Source organism: Equus caballus, chromosome 8, assembly GCF_041296265.1.
Source record: "Equus caballus isolate H_3958 breed thoroughbred chromosome 8, TB-T2T, whole genome shotgun sequence".
Classification (NCBI taxonomy): Eukaryota; Metazoa; Chordata; class Mammalia; order Perissodactyla; family Equidae; genus Equus; species Equus caballus.
Window position 1 is genome coordinate 48,702,464 of NC_091691.1, and position 14,607 is coordinate 48,717,070.

A 14,607-nucleotide genomic window follows, 5' to 3' on the forward strand; every position below is an offset into this window, starting at 1 on the left:
TCCTTCCCTTCCACAGGAGGGACTTTCTATCAGCTGGGATTTACAAATTCTAACTTTCACCAATAAAATGAATTTCTAAATATAATACAAAATCTCCACCTTGTTCTGACAGATCAATAACAATTATATTTCTTTCATGAAAGAGCCCATCAAATTAAGTGGAAAGTTACTTAAAATATCTTAAAATCTGCCCCCAGCCTCCCTAAGGCATGAGCATAGAATTTTCAGAATTCTCCTGTAAAAATGCCAAAGAAGCTTCATAAGCAAGGGATGTTATTTATTATGTGGTTAAAACTTTTCAAACATTTTAATATCTACAGTTGCTCAAATGTTTCCAAGAACAGGAAGAAAAAGGAAAGGAGATAAAAAAGAAAATAAAATATAAATTTAAAGATTAAAAATTTTTTAAATCTTTACAACATTTAAAAGACTAATTCTCCAAACAGCAAAATCCTCACACAAAACATCCTATACCATTGTAATTTCCCAACACTTTTTTCAGACGTCTTTTAATGTCCAAGCACATTTTGCAAATCCAAAGCACAGAACTGTTTACCATGATGCAGATGTCCCCCTCAGATCACGGTAGCCACCAAAAGACTTTGATTTCCAAGATGTTTATAAAATGACATATGATCCATCTTTGCTCTCTCTTTCTCTATTGCTCAGCTTACTCTTGATTTCTAACAGTATTTCCTTGTTGTCTGTCCGCTCTGCAGACCCTGAAACCCCTTGTCTTTTCTTATTTTCACCATTTGCTTCAACCAGCAGTTCACTGGAGACCCATCCATCTTGTAATGCCTAAAGTGACAGATGCTCTCAGGAGCCACCACACTGCTGAGTGAACAAAAGATAACATCACCTCTAGGAACTGCAGAGAGAAATACAACTGCAACCTTAAGACAAGGGCTGACTTGACAGACATTAGACCATAAACCTCTTCTAAGCGAAAAAGAAAACAATTGCCACACACACAAAAAACTCTGACACAATCAAAGGCAGAAAAGAGTGATTATTTGTGGATTGCCTTTTCAGTCTGTGGCTCACTTTTCTCCCCCAACGCTTTTATATTGGGGCAATTCACTTGCCAAGAGGCAAGAGAAGTTCTTGGGAAAAAAGTCTTTCTCAATTATCTTCTTTTCCTCAACAATATTCAAAGGGAAATTCATTCACATGTGTGTTTCAGTAAATCTAAGTCTTATCATGCAGCATTCTTAAGCCTGACCCGGCTTGTTTGCATAATACAATATCTGGACTCAGAAATGCTGACTCTTCTACTGCTGTGAAAGGCATATGCATGCTTTGAAAATCAAAAACACATTAGAAATTAAAAAGCAACCTCTGACACCATGTCAACAATATGTGTAGCTCATAAAAAAAGCTCACAATTCACTGTTGAGATCACCTCAAACTTGGGTTAAAAAGACAGTTAACAAGAGGATTCTGGGAAGGACTACAGATCTCTTTTTTAACAAAGGAAAGGTCATATTAACATCTCCCAGCAACAAACTAATGAGAGGGACACTGTAGAGGCAGGCGACTCTGCTTGATGCCATCTAGGGATTTTTGTTTTTATTTTTTTAATCATCTTATTTAAAATCTTCATGCAGCAATAGGTAAATTTAAACTCTACATTTAATTTTAACTTTAACCTTCAGATAAATACAGTAAAGGGAAATTTTTGAAGAACAAAAAACAATGATTTGGATGTCAATTAAGAACATTGTATGATCAATGTCAATTATGGAGATTAACAACCCATTTTATAACAGATATCAAGCAAGACTGAAGAAAATCTCTGCTGCAGTGAAATACATTAGCATTTTCACAAGGGTAAATGATGCAATATCTGTGTTAAATCCAAAACAAAGAGCTCAAACTCAAAAAAAGTCTGTCAACCATATTTCTAAGAAAGAAACATAAGCATTTACAATGACATTTCTTTAATTCAAATGTTTTCATTTTTATTTAAAATTTTTGCACAAAAAGCCTTTAAGTTACAATTATTTTTCTTTGGGGTCACTAAGGACTCCTCTCATCCTCATTCTACTAAAAAAACGTAAATTTAAAAAGATATTTTATCTCCTGTGTAAATAAGATAGCATAGATATTTCACAATTTCAGAATTTTCTGGGTTTTATTTTAATGCTGGCAAAATGAATGCATACAAAATAATTAAATGAATATATACAATTATATAACTCAATGGAAAAAAGATTAAATAATTATAGTTATCAATATATAAAGGGTTTGTTCTAATATGGGTTTGATCTCTGACTAAACAACTTTGTTTAACACACACTGACCTTAAGTAATCCTCCCAAACTATAAATCCAAAAGTACCACATCATTCAACACTCTCAAACTTTGGCATTAATACCAAGAGAAAGATGTGACCTTGAAATGACAGCTCCATTGCAGAAGGCTCAAAAAAAGACCCAATTAAACGACCTGCTTTTAAACACAATAGGATCGATAGGCATGCAGGAAAAGTACACCCCTGTGGAAAGTTCTTACTGCCTGATTGATCAAAAACAAAACAAAACTTTTCTTTTTTTAAGGGCCTCTTCCAGATCACAGTCAGTGCCAGAAATCCACACAGGAAAAAAATCCATCAAAATGAAACCCTAAAAGGGTTTACCCTTCACCATCCTATTTGCACTTCAAAACCCTGTAAGTCCTTCAGTTAAACCCCAGGGCTGAACCATTTCAATAATAAGAGAGGTGGCCAGCGGTGATTTATCTCCCATTTGGCCTCTGGACAGAGCTGTAATGTCTAGGAAACTTCCCCTCCCTCACTCGCACCCTCCCCCAAGTCCCCACCTTCATTTCGGCAGCTTCGAATCTGCAATACCTTCCAAACAACTCATATGCCCCTTCCAGTCACAAGCAAGAACGGTCTGTAACTCAAGATTTGGGTACATTTTCTTGGCAATGCTTTCACAAACTGGAATGCCGCTGAGTAATCAGACACTGAAAATACCAGGTTAAATTTCAGGTTATCTTTGCTATAAATTGGAGGAAAAAAGAAACTTCCTTAACTTTAGCCTCTCTCTTCTCACATGTGTTAATTGTTGTCAGAAAAACTTTTTCCAGTTTATACCTTGATATTTTTTACATTTTGGGCCTTATCAGCCAACTTCCTGCAGTAGTGTTCATCTATATTTAAATCCTTGCATTGTAAAATATCCTAACAAATCTAAAAAAGTGGAAATTTCACAGGTCACAGACTCCTGGGTCAAAAAGACCTTAAAAACGGATATCAGACCATTATGACCCAACTGATTTATTTGACCCTTGTTATCAAATATGTATTATAACTGTCATCACACACACTCACACAATTTTCCTCTAGTAAAATAACAAACAATGTCAACAATTATTCAAATAGAAATTTAGGGCCCAGACGTTATCAAATGTGAAACACAGTGGAGTTATTCCTTAAAAATGGAGGATATTTTGTCACTAGGCATGAATTCTCTATTTCAAAATTATGTTCACGTTTCCTAGTGTAGAAAGAGGATGAAAAATATACGCACCCTTTCCCCTACTTGCTCATTGTTTTCTGTTTTTGTTTAAATGAGGGTTTGTTTTTCTAATTGAGTCTGCTAAATTCCATCTGAATGCCACACTAACAATCTGCACTAAATGATTCCACTATAGTGATTCCAGTTTTACATGTTGAAAACTTTCAAGCTATTTTGCTGACTTCATGAATTTAGAGACTCCACAGGCAAATATAAGCATATTTCATTTAAACCTATTATCAGTTAAGAAAAGTTTAAAAGAATAAAATTAAATATATGACAGCTAAAAATACAAGAAATACAATTTTTTGTCAATTAAAAGGAAAGAATTATTTATGTTTTGGGAGATACTTATGAATAAAAATTCTATTTCTTCAATTAAAGAATGCACCACTAAGGGGCTGGCCCGGTGGCATGGTGGTTAAGTTCACATGCTCTGCTTCAGCAGCCCGGGGTTTGCAGGTTCAGATCCCGGGCAAAGACCTACACACCACTCATTAAGCCATGCTGTGGTGGCATCCCACATACAAAATAGAGGAAGACTGACACAGATGTTAGCTCAGGGCCAATCTTCCTCACCCCCCCCCCCCAAAAAAAAGCACCACTAATATCCTTACACCTCATTAGCAAATATTTTTCACTTTCAGAGCTCAAATATCCTAAATTCTAGAAAAACCAAACCTCATAGCAAATGACTTTATTGCATCCTACCAGGTCAATGAATCCCAGATTTGTACTTGAGATAACATAAAAATTCAAACTGCACATATAAACCAGGAAAAATAGACAACTGAAAAAATCTAAGACATAAATTTTTATATCACTGAAACAAACTTTGGTACTAGTAACAATATTCAGGAAAACAAATTTCTTAACTTACTACATGGATTTTTTTTTAAAAAGCTTTCCTCAGAGAATCAACAAGAGTAATTGACCCACCACAGAGGAAATATTCAATCTTCATTAAATATTTATTCAGCGCAATAGGTTGTTAGGTCTATGTGGACCTCAAAGAAGAAATAGTTCCTATCTGGTAGGAAGTGGGTCTTGGGAGAATTGAATAGAGATGAGAAGCAGTTTCTCAAGTCATGACAATATATTTCAAAATGACAAAGCTAAAAACTAGAGATGTGCTACAAAATGCATGTGACTACTTTGAAATCTGATACAAAGAAAGGGATACTTAAGGAAGTATTAATTTTAACAAGATTTGACTGGGTAAGCAACTTGATTTCCTATTAATGTAGCACAATAACATTTGGATGTGCAAGATCAGTTCCCAACCGTCCTACACTGTATCCTAGCCAGGTCACTTGTCTTCTCTGGGCCTGTTTCCTTATCCATAAAATAGGGGATGAAGGTAATACATTTCCAGATTAAAAACAGTATGGTGGAAATGGGGGCAGAGAAGAAATTCTATTCACAATAGGAACAACAAAAATAATACCTAGGAATCACCTTAATGATGAATATGTGATAACATCATTTTTTAATTGCAAATAACAGTAGAATTTTGGGGGAACATTATGAAAACATCCATAAATTCATAAGGAAGACTATCAAAGAAAAGATGGAAGAAAATTTCTTCAAAAAAGGTTGTAAGAGGAGATGAGTCAAAATAAATGTTAAATTATGAAGACAGAACTTTTGGCCTTTAAATTCGTGTCACCAAATCCAATGAACATTTTTCAGTTCTCATCTAACATTGTCCTGGTAGATTTTTTTTTTTTTTTTGGCTGAGGAAGATTAGCCCTGAGCTAACGTCTGTTGCCAATCTTCCTCCACTTTATATGTGAGTCACCAGCACAGCATGGCTGATGATTGGTGTAAGTCCGTGACCAGGATCTGAACCCATGAACCCCGGCTGCTGAAGCAGAACATGCCGAACTTAACCACTGTGCCACAGGGCCAGCCCCTTGGTAGATTTCTTGAAACTTTCTTTCCTTCTGCTGATTTCATCTCACGACTTTTCTAGTTTTCCTCCTTCCCTAAGCTGCTTCTCAATTTCCTTTGCACTCCCATAATACACTACCCAGCACTGTAATGTTGCAGTTCCACAGGGTTTAGTCTGTGGTAGCCATCTTTCAAGACGGCTCCACTGATTCTCACCTTCTGTGTAATCCCTTCCCACATTGAATCAGGGCTGACTTGTGGGATAAAAATATTGAGGGACTGGCCCCACGGTCAAGTGGTTAAAGTTCTGCACACTCCGCTTTGGTGGCCCAGGTTCGTGGGTTTGGATCCTGAGTGCAGACCTACTCCATTCATCACCCATGCTGTGGAGGCATCCCACATACAAAGTGGAGGAAGACTGGCACAGATGTTAGCTCAGGGACAATCTTTCTCAAGCAAAAAAAAAAAACAACAAAAAAAAGAGGAGGATTGGCAAAGGATGTTAGCTCCTTTGAATCTTCCCCACAAAATACATAAATAAATAAATAATAAAATAACATATTGAACAAGTGACAATGTGAGACTTCCAAAGTCATAAAAGATATTGCAGTTTGTGTCTCAACCTCTTGGATCTCTTGCTCTAAGGGAAAGCAGCCACCATGCTGTAAGGACACTCAAGCAGCTCTGCGGAGAGGCCCTCACGAGTAGGAACCAAGGCCTCCTGCCGAGAGCCAGCACCAACTTGCCTAATTGCTCTCCTTGCCTCCTCTCTGGCAATCCCTCCAATCACTTCTCTGCAGTACAGTGAAAATATAATCATGTCAACTCTTTGCTAAAGCCCTTTGTGGTTTTATATTGCTCTGAGGATAAAAATCAACATTGTAAATATCCCTACTCATCTCTCCAGCTTTATCTTGCACTGTTCTCTTCCTAAACAGTGTGCTCCAGCAACACTGACCAACTTTTAAACATGTATGTTCCCTCTGCCTGTAATACCACCTATCCTGTCTTTTACTTTGTCTTAGTGAAATCCCATTCATCCTTTAGATCTCAACTCAAGCACTGCTTCCCTGACACCTCAACACTTTGCTAAAGCTCCCACAGAACCTATTCATCTCCTTCCTATTACCTCATTTTTGATTAATGTGTGTCTTCCCTGTTAAATTCTAAGCTACACGAAGGCAGGGACTACGTTTTTCTGCTTTGGCCTATTATTGAAATCACAGCACCTACTGTGGTACCCTCCTACATAGTAGGTCCTCAAAAACATTGTTTGAATAATTTAATAATTTAAAATATAGGGCTGGCACAAGAATGAGAAGCTCATTGGCTACAGTCCCAAAAGACTTTATAATCTATAAGAATTATTATATGACAGTTGAGGCATTGTAAAACAATAAAGGGAAGGAGAAATTATTCATTTAATGATACTGAAATAATGATCAACAATTTAAAAAGTGATAAATTCTAGAGAGAAGAAAAGATTAAATTTAAATATCTATACCTAATACATTTACATGCCTGCCCCCATCAAACCATATAAAAACTAAGAGGAAACAGAATTAAATATTTATTATGCTGATATTTATCACGTATCAAGATTCATTATGGTATCATAGTGAGAATTTAGCTTTCTAGGCCTAGAAATTACAAAGGATAAGACTGACAGATTTGACTAGTAAAAATACAAAACTTCCGCACATTTAACATGTAAAACAAATAAAAAGAAAGAACAATCAGCTGAGAAAAATGTTTCTAGCTGATGAAAATAGTTAATGCCTACTATGAAATAATAAAGTAAAACATTAACACCCCAACCCCTGGGAATAACCTAATACTCATTCCCTCAACAGGGAAAGAGGTAAGCACATTATAGTAACAGAAATAACCACCACCATTTATTGAGCACCTACTGTGTACCTCACATGCACTATCTCATTTAACCCTCACAAAACCACCCATAAGTGGAACATTATGAAGACGTAAGAAGTATATTTTTGACACAGAAATTTATTCATAATATATGAAGTGGAAAATATATTATAAAACAATACAGTCCCACTTCTATAAGGAAAAAATACATAAATAACCTCGTAAGATAGAGAGAAATCCAAACAGTGTGATATAAATCACAAAATAGTGGGTGACATGATGATAGGATGTACTTTTTTTCCTTTATGCTTACCTTTATTTTCCAGTTTTCTACAATAAAGAAGTTACTTTAAAATTTTACGCATGCTGCCAACAAGTAAGCCCTATATGCTTTTATCATCATCATTACCACTATCGTTATGGACGTTGACATTTGACAGCTGCAAAACACTGACTTTCTTAATTGACAGGCAATACTTCTTAAGGCAACACTTTTGTAGGTTTGTTATAGGAAAATGTACAGTGACAAATACAGTTTATGAACATGTGCATAGTAAAGATTATAAATAAATATAATTTGTTTTTAATATCCCTTCAGATATTTTTACTATCATGAGATAATGAACTTGTTGAGTTTATTTATAGTAGTTGCTCATGTGGAACTTTGAAAGAAATTTTCCATGATGATATAGGAAGTAGTCCCAAATTGATAACCCCTAAGATGAAAAACAAATTTCACAACTTAGTGTTAAAAAAAACCCTTTCATTAATTATCCTTCCGTGTCTATTCAAACTTACCTCTCATCATACTCCAATATGAAACACCTGCTTCTATCAATTTAATTTTATTGCTGTTCCCCACAAATAAGCCCATATCTGTCTCTGTGCCTTTGTTCAAGTTCTCCATCCCATTCCCTCACTTGACTTTTCAGCCTTAATCCTTTTTTCTTTTTGTTTAAAGATTGGCACCTGAGCTACCATCTGTTGCCAATCTTTTTTTTTTTTTCTTCTTCTTCTTCTCCCGTAAGCCCCCCAGCGGTACATAGTTGTATATTGCACTTGTGAGTGCCTCTGGCTATGCTATGTTGGACACCGCCTCAGCATGGCCTGATGAGCAGTGCCATGTCAGCAGCCAGGATCTTAACCGGTGAAACCCTGGGCCGCCAAAGCGGAGCGTGGGAACTTAAGCACTCGGCCACGGGGCCGGCTCCACAGCCTTAATCCTTTTCTTGCTTTGCTCACGTTTATCTTTCTCTTTATAACTCCCACATCACCTAGCAGAGTTATAGGCATACAGCTGGCACTTAAGAAACAATGATATCACAAACATTTTCAATGGTATCACAAGCTATATTGAATCAATAGGGAAACTGTGCCTCTGTAGGTGTTTAAAATAGAAGATTTCTATTTTAAGGATGAAAAAAAATTCTTCCTTTTAATTTGAGTAGATAATATGGTTACCTGATTAAAAATCTAGCAGTAGAAAACAATGTATAGTAAAAAGTATTTATTCCACAGTCTCCTCTCACAGGGAACCACTTTCATTATTTTTTTTTTGGAAAGAGATACTTTAGATTTTTAAAATACATATATAAATAAAGATAAGTTAAACACATTCACTCTTTTGGACCTTGCTTTTTTAAGTTAAAAAATATCTTAGAGATCTTTCTATTTAGGCACATACTTCCTCATTCTTTTTTGTGGCTTCGGAGAATTCCCTGGCATGTATATACCATGATTATTTTAAACTAGTCCCTTAATGATGGACACTTAGTTTCCAATCTTTGTCATTACTAAAGATAGTGGAATAACCAACCCTGCAGTAACTAATACACACTAATTTTAGCACTTGGATAAATTCCTAGAAGTGAAATTACTGGGTCAAAGGATATATGCATTAATTTTGTTAAATATTGCCAACTGCCTTGCTTTTGTTTTGTTTTGTTTTAGCAGACACAAAGCAGATTTCATTTCTTCCACACATCAGAAATATTTTCAATCATAGTTCAGTTTCTCTAAAGTCTGTCTACATCAAGTAGTTAAAACGCCAAGAGCACAGAAAAGCTGAGTTGGAGGGAATCCCTGATAGTGAGGCACTAAGTGAGGGTTGAACTAAGAGTTGAACCAATTCACACTCCCATTAGCAATGTATGTATCCCATACCTTCAACAACATAGGATATTATCTATTTTTGGATCTTCATCAATCTGACAGATTAAAAATGATATCTTAACGTAGTTTTAATCTGCACTTCTCTTATTATGAATGAAAATGAATATCTTTTCAAATGTTTAAAAGTCCTTGAATTTTCTTCTGTGAAATTTCCAAACTTTATCCATTTTTATATTTGGTTGTTGGTTTTATTTTTGATTTGTAGGAGCTTTTTATGTATTAAGGAATTTTGTCCTTTATGTATGATAAGAGTTGCAACATTTCCCCCAGTTGCCATTTTGCTTTTTGACTTTGCTTATAGTGTTTGTTGTTATTTTTCAATGCAGACAGTCTTAACTTTTATATAATTAAATTCATCAATTTTTAAAATGTTAAGTAGTTATCTGGAAACACAGAACTCACTTTATTTGTTTAATTAAATAATCTACATTAGCCAGTGTTATATTTCCTAGAGGCACTAAGAAAGCAAAGGAGTGGAATACAAGGGGAGAGGTAGAGAAAAAAATTCTATCTAAATGCATTGAATCTGCAAAGATATTATTTTTCCATTTAAAAAAAAAATTCTTAAGCTTTTTCAGTTTATTGATGATTTTGTGAGGGGAACAAAACAGATATTTCCACCCTACCCACTCTCTTACTTTTGCAAAAGGGGCAGAAACACACACACATACCCTACAAAAACAGGAAAGGAGGAGGAGGAGAATGAACAAGGTGGGTTTGAAGTAGCCAGGAGAATGAAAATTTTAATTCGGTAGCTTCTGATTCTAGAAGAAAAAGAAGAAATATCTTTTGAGCCATTCTTTTTCTGGATTTTGGACTTCAAATTAGTGGAAGGGCTGCATACTTTTGTTAGAGGGGAGAAGACCCCAGGCAGAAGTGTCAAATATGGGTTTTTTTCCAATAAGGATGTTTATGGATTTTCTCCCTTTGTACCCCAAATTCCCATTATCAACCCTTCCCCTACTTCCTACAGATGTTCTACGTTTCTTTAGCCCATGCTTGAAATAAATGGGGTCCAATCAGTTGTTTATTATTATCTTTGTTGGTGATTCCTACATCTACATCTTTGGCTGTAAAGTCTTTTCTGAGTTGCTGCTCACCACTTAGCCTCAATATGTCAACTCAATATGTCCAAAACAAAAATTATTATTATTAGAGTAAAAGCTATTCCTATTTCCTAATTTAATTATTTTTATTTATTCCCCTATAAGGTACTATGAACTGTGCTAGGAAGGACGGTAAAGGCAGTCTCTAATCTCAAAGAGATCCTAATCTAGAGGTGAAGACAGATCTGCACATGTGTAAATGTTCACTAGAAGTAGGAACAAAGTACTATAAAAGCACAGAGAATGTAGCAATACTGTGTGGAGAAAAGAAGAAAATATCAGAGAAGAGATGACATTTAGGGGACTTTAAAGGATAAAGTAGGGATTTATCAAATAGAGTTGGGATGATCTCACAGGCCAATAGGTCAGAATGTCAAAGGCATGGTTTATTTTAGAAATACTGAAAGTTCATTGTTGGGGGGCATTGAGTGGAAGAGAAGAGAATACGAAAGTAGGTTGGATCCACTCTGTAAGGAACTTTATATGCCAGATTAGGAATTTGAATTTAATCCCAGAAACACGGGATAGCCAATAGAAGTTTTCAAAAAAGCAATTAACAATCAAATTTTTAAAAAATAGAAGGAAACTCTGGTGACAGTGTGAAAGTTGGATTAGAGATCAGATAAAAGGTTTCTGCAAGAGTGTAGGAAGAGGTGATAGGAACTGCACATAACCAAGGATGGAAGGAACAGACATGAGAAGCCCTCTCAGTAGGCAGTTAGAAATTCAGGACTCGAGCTCAGGAGTGGGGACTGAACAAACAGACCCTGGAGACAGACAGCTGCCACAGAGAGAGTTGATATCAATACTGGTGAGATTACCTAGGGATTGCCTTAGTGGAGAAAGTGTGGAGTAAGAGGGTCAAGGAGGGAAGTCTGAGAAACACTATCACTTGAGAGTCAAGCAAAGGAAGAGGAAAACCCAACAAAGCAGATGGAGAAGGAGCCATAGAAGAAGTAGGAAGGAAACCAGGAACCAACAGGGTTGTGAAAGCCAAGGGACAAGAGAGCTAGGAGAAATGGGAGGTAGTCAACAGTTTCAACAGATAAGAGAGGTCAGTAGGATTAAGAATGAAAATGTGCCATGGCATGTAGCAATTATTTTTTCAAGAAGTGTGGTTAACGAGGATGGAAGTAAGTTGGTAGATGTAAGAAAGGTAAAATGGCAGGAAAGAGTAATTAGAGGGAAGGATGTTGTAGGATGAGGTTCTTCCCTCAAAGAAAAGGGAGAGGTGATAATAGAAGAAAGGAGATGATTAATGCAATAAAGCCCTAGAGAAGGTACTGAAGGGAGAGAGGAACAAATGGAAGACATCCATGGCAGAACCACAAGGCAACAGCCTGGGTCTCTGATGACAGCAGAGATGCTTTATCAGCCTCAGACAATTCTCTCCAAACTTTGTTTATATGGGAAAGAAAGAAACTTCTAATTTGCTGTTTAGTGTTTTCTGCTATTTGCAAACAAATGTAATCCTAACTGGTACAGGAGAGAAGGGTGTTGAAAGAATAAGCAAGGACCTCTCAGAAGCATGAAAACGTGAAATAGCACAGTATGTTCAGAAGACAAGACCAATCCAGCATTATTAGACTACCAAATGTGAGAGAGGGAGCGGTAGGAAAGGAAGATGAAAATGTATCCTCAGGTGTGAGGAGTTGAGACTGGATCCTGTACACAAAAAGTAGCCATGCGGAAGGGCATTAAGCAAAGGAATGACATGTTCCCATTTCAGCTTTGAGTAGATTCATCTAGTGGCAGTCTGGAAGGGACTCATGAGGAGGCAAAACAGGATGCAGGGAGAGTGTTTAGAAAGTTCTACTATAGTCCTGGTGAGAGATCATGATGTCTGGATGGGTGCAGCTATGGTAGGGTTACAGAGGACGGGCAGATCTGAGAAGTATTCAGGATCAGCAGGAATTGGTGACTAATGACACGGACAAGTGACTCAGGATGAAGCCTTGGTCTCTACCTTACATTGCTTTTCTCCATCTCCACTGTTAGTACATTCAGGCATGACACTATCTCATTTATTCATTCAACAAATATTTATTGAGTGCCTTCTCTTTGTCAGGTCCTGCAGATGCAATGGAGAACAAGCTAGAAATGGTCTCTGCCCTCATAGATCTTAGTTAGGAATGTCAGTGCTGAAAGCTTCATACGTGATATCTCATTTAATCCTCAGAACAACCTTTGATATAGTAAGTACTATTATTCTCCCCATTGGTCAGGGGAGGTAACCCAGTCTTAGAAAGTTTAATAATTTGCTCAAGGTCAACAGGCTAGCTGATAAGTGGTGGTGCCAGGAATCAGACATAGAACCATCTTACTTCAAAGCCATATTGTTAATCACTTGACTGTGTTGTGTCTTACACAATTACATATAAGGTACTAAATACCATGACAAGGAGTGCAGTGGTTTGGATTATTGCAGCCTCCTAACTGGACATTCTTTCTGCACTTGGCATGTTCCAGCCAGAAAAATTTTTCTAAAATGCAAATTGGGGAGAATGGTGGTACCTTCTTTGATTGGGGAACTCTGAGGGAGAAGATGAGGTTTTGAAGCAAAGGAGATGCATTCAGGTCTTAGACATATTGATTTTGAGATGTCTGTGAAATACCCATATGGATATATCCAGCAGTAGTTTGATAGACAAATCTCAAATTTAAGGGGAAGCAGGGCTGGAGAGAAAGTCCTTGATATCACTAGTTTTTAGAGGTCAGCTAAAGTCAAGGCCAATACTGGGACTCTTCGGGGGCTCCTGGAAGTGAGAGGGGCAGCCTGCTGAGGAAAGGGTAGTTGGGTACAGGGGTGAAGAGAGTGGCGTAGATTTGGAATAATTGATTAGAGGAAAAGGAGAGGGACTTAGCTAACAACAGTCAAAGATATAACTAAGTCGTATTTACGGTCAGGGACAATGAATTTATAGTGATATCAATCTGCATGGTTGAGGGATTTTCTCCAGTAGCAATCACTAACTCAAGAACAGGAAAACTTGCCAAAATTTCATTATTTTACTAGGTCCTTTCTTTTCTCCCAGTCTGATTTAAGACCTTGCCTGTGAGTTCCCAGAGCACCCTGAATTTCCCTTTGACTGGCTAATGAACACTTGACCTATCAGGTTCTGTGTAAGTCCATCTCTCCTTTGGACTTTGAAATCCTCAAAAACTCCTTTGAGACTTTGAAAACTTGCATTTTTTATTGTTTTTTATTCCCAGCAACTTGCACAGTGCTATTTGTGTACTTGTTTTATCTCCAGGTTGGACTGTAAAGTCTCTGAGGCAGCAACTGTGACATTGCACAGTTTTGCAGGGGCAGCACCTCAGTTCAAAGCCTCACACCCAGTATGTCCTCATTAAACATTTGTAGGATCAGACTGACTTTAATCTGGAGCCACAATGTAGAAACTAATGAACTATCTAATACTGTGAAAAGTGACTTATAAGTTTTCAGATTTGGAATAAACGGTCCCTCCTCTCAAGCTTTCACTCTCTGTTTTTCATTCGGACACCTCTACCCTGGTATGTGCCATTTTGTCATTGGAGTTTGGGCCCTACTGGCAGCTCTACTGGCTCTGTGACCATGGATGATCTACTAAGCATTTCTGGGCTGTCTGAGTCCTTGTTAGTAAAATTTAAAGGATTGGACCCAATGATTGCGGATGTCCTTTCTCATTCTAAAACCCAAGGAATCCATGACCCATGGAAGACCTTTAAACCATACCTGAGAACCATTGTCTTATAAAGCATGACTAAAACATGGGCTCCATGTTTCACTTTTGGAAAAGGCAAATAAATCCTTTCTCTATAAAACTGGGTTATAATCTGAAAAGCACATTGCTTCTAAAATGAAGACCCTGACACTTTAATTATTGCTTTGACTACTGGTTAAAGCATTTGATCAGATGCAAGTTTGTTTCTCAATGGTAGGTTTACCCAAAAATCAAAGAAAGGCCATGGTAGTTCACTTTGGTAGTAAAAAGAGAAGAAAGCTAGAAGAATGTGAAACTTCATCTTGGATCTCATATGTACCTTGGTAACAC

The 14,607-nt window shown here is 36.9% G+C and overlaps 1 protein-coding gene across 13 annotated transcripts in view; it reads right to left on the reverse strand.

Moving 5' to 3' along the window:
• GREB1L (GREB1 like retinoic acid receptor coactivator) overlaps positions 1-14,607 on the reverse strand; it is a 242,418-nt gene that overhangs the window by 129,773 nt on the left and 98,038 nt on the right. The gene's annotated exons all lie outside the window — the stretch shown is intronic.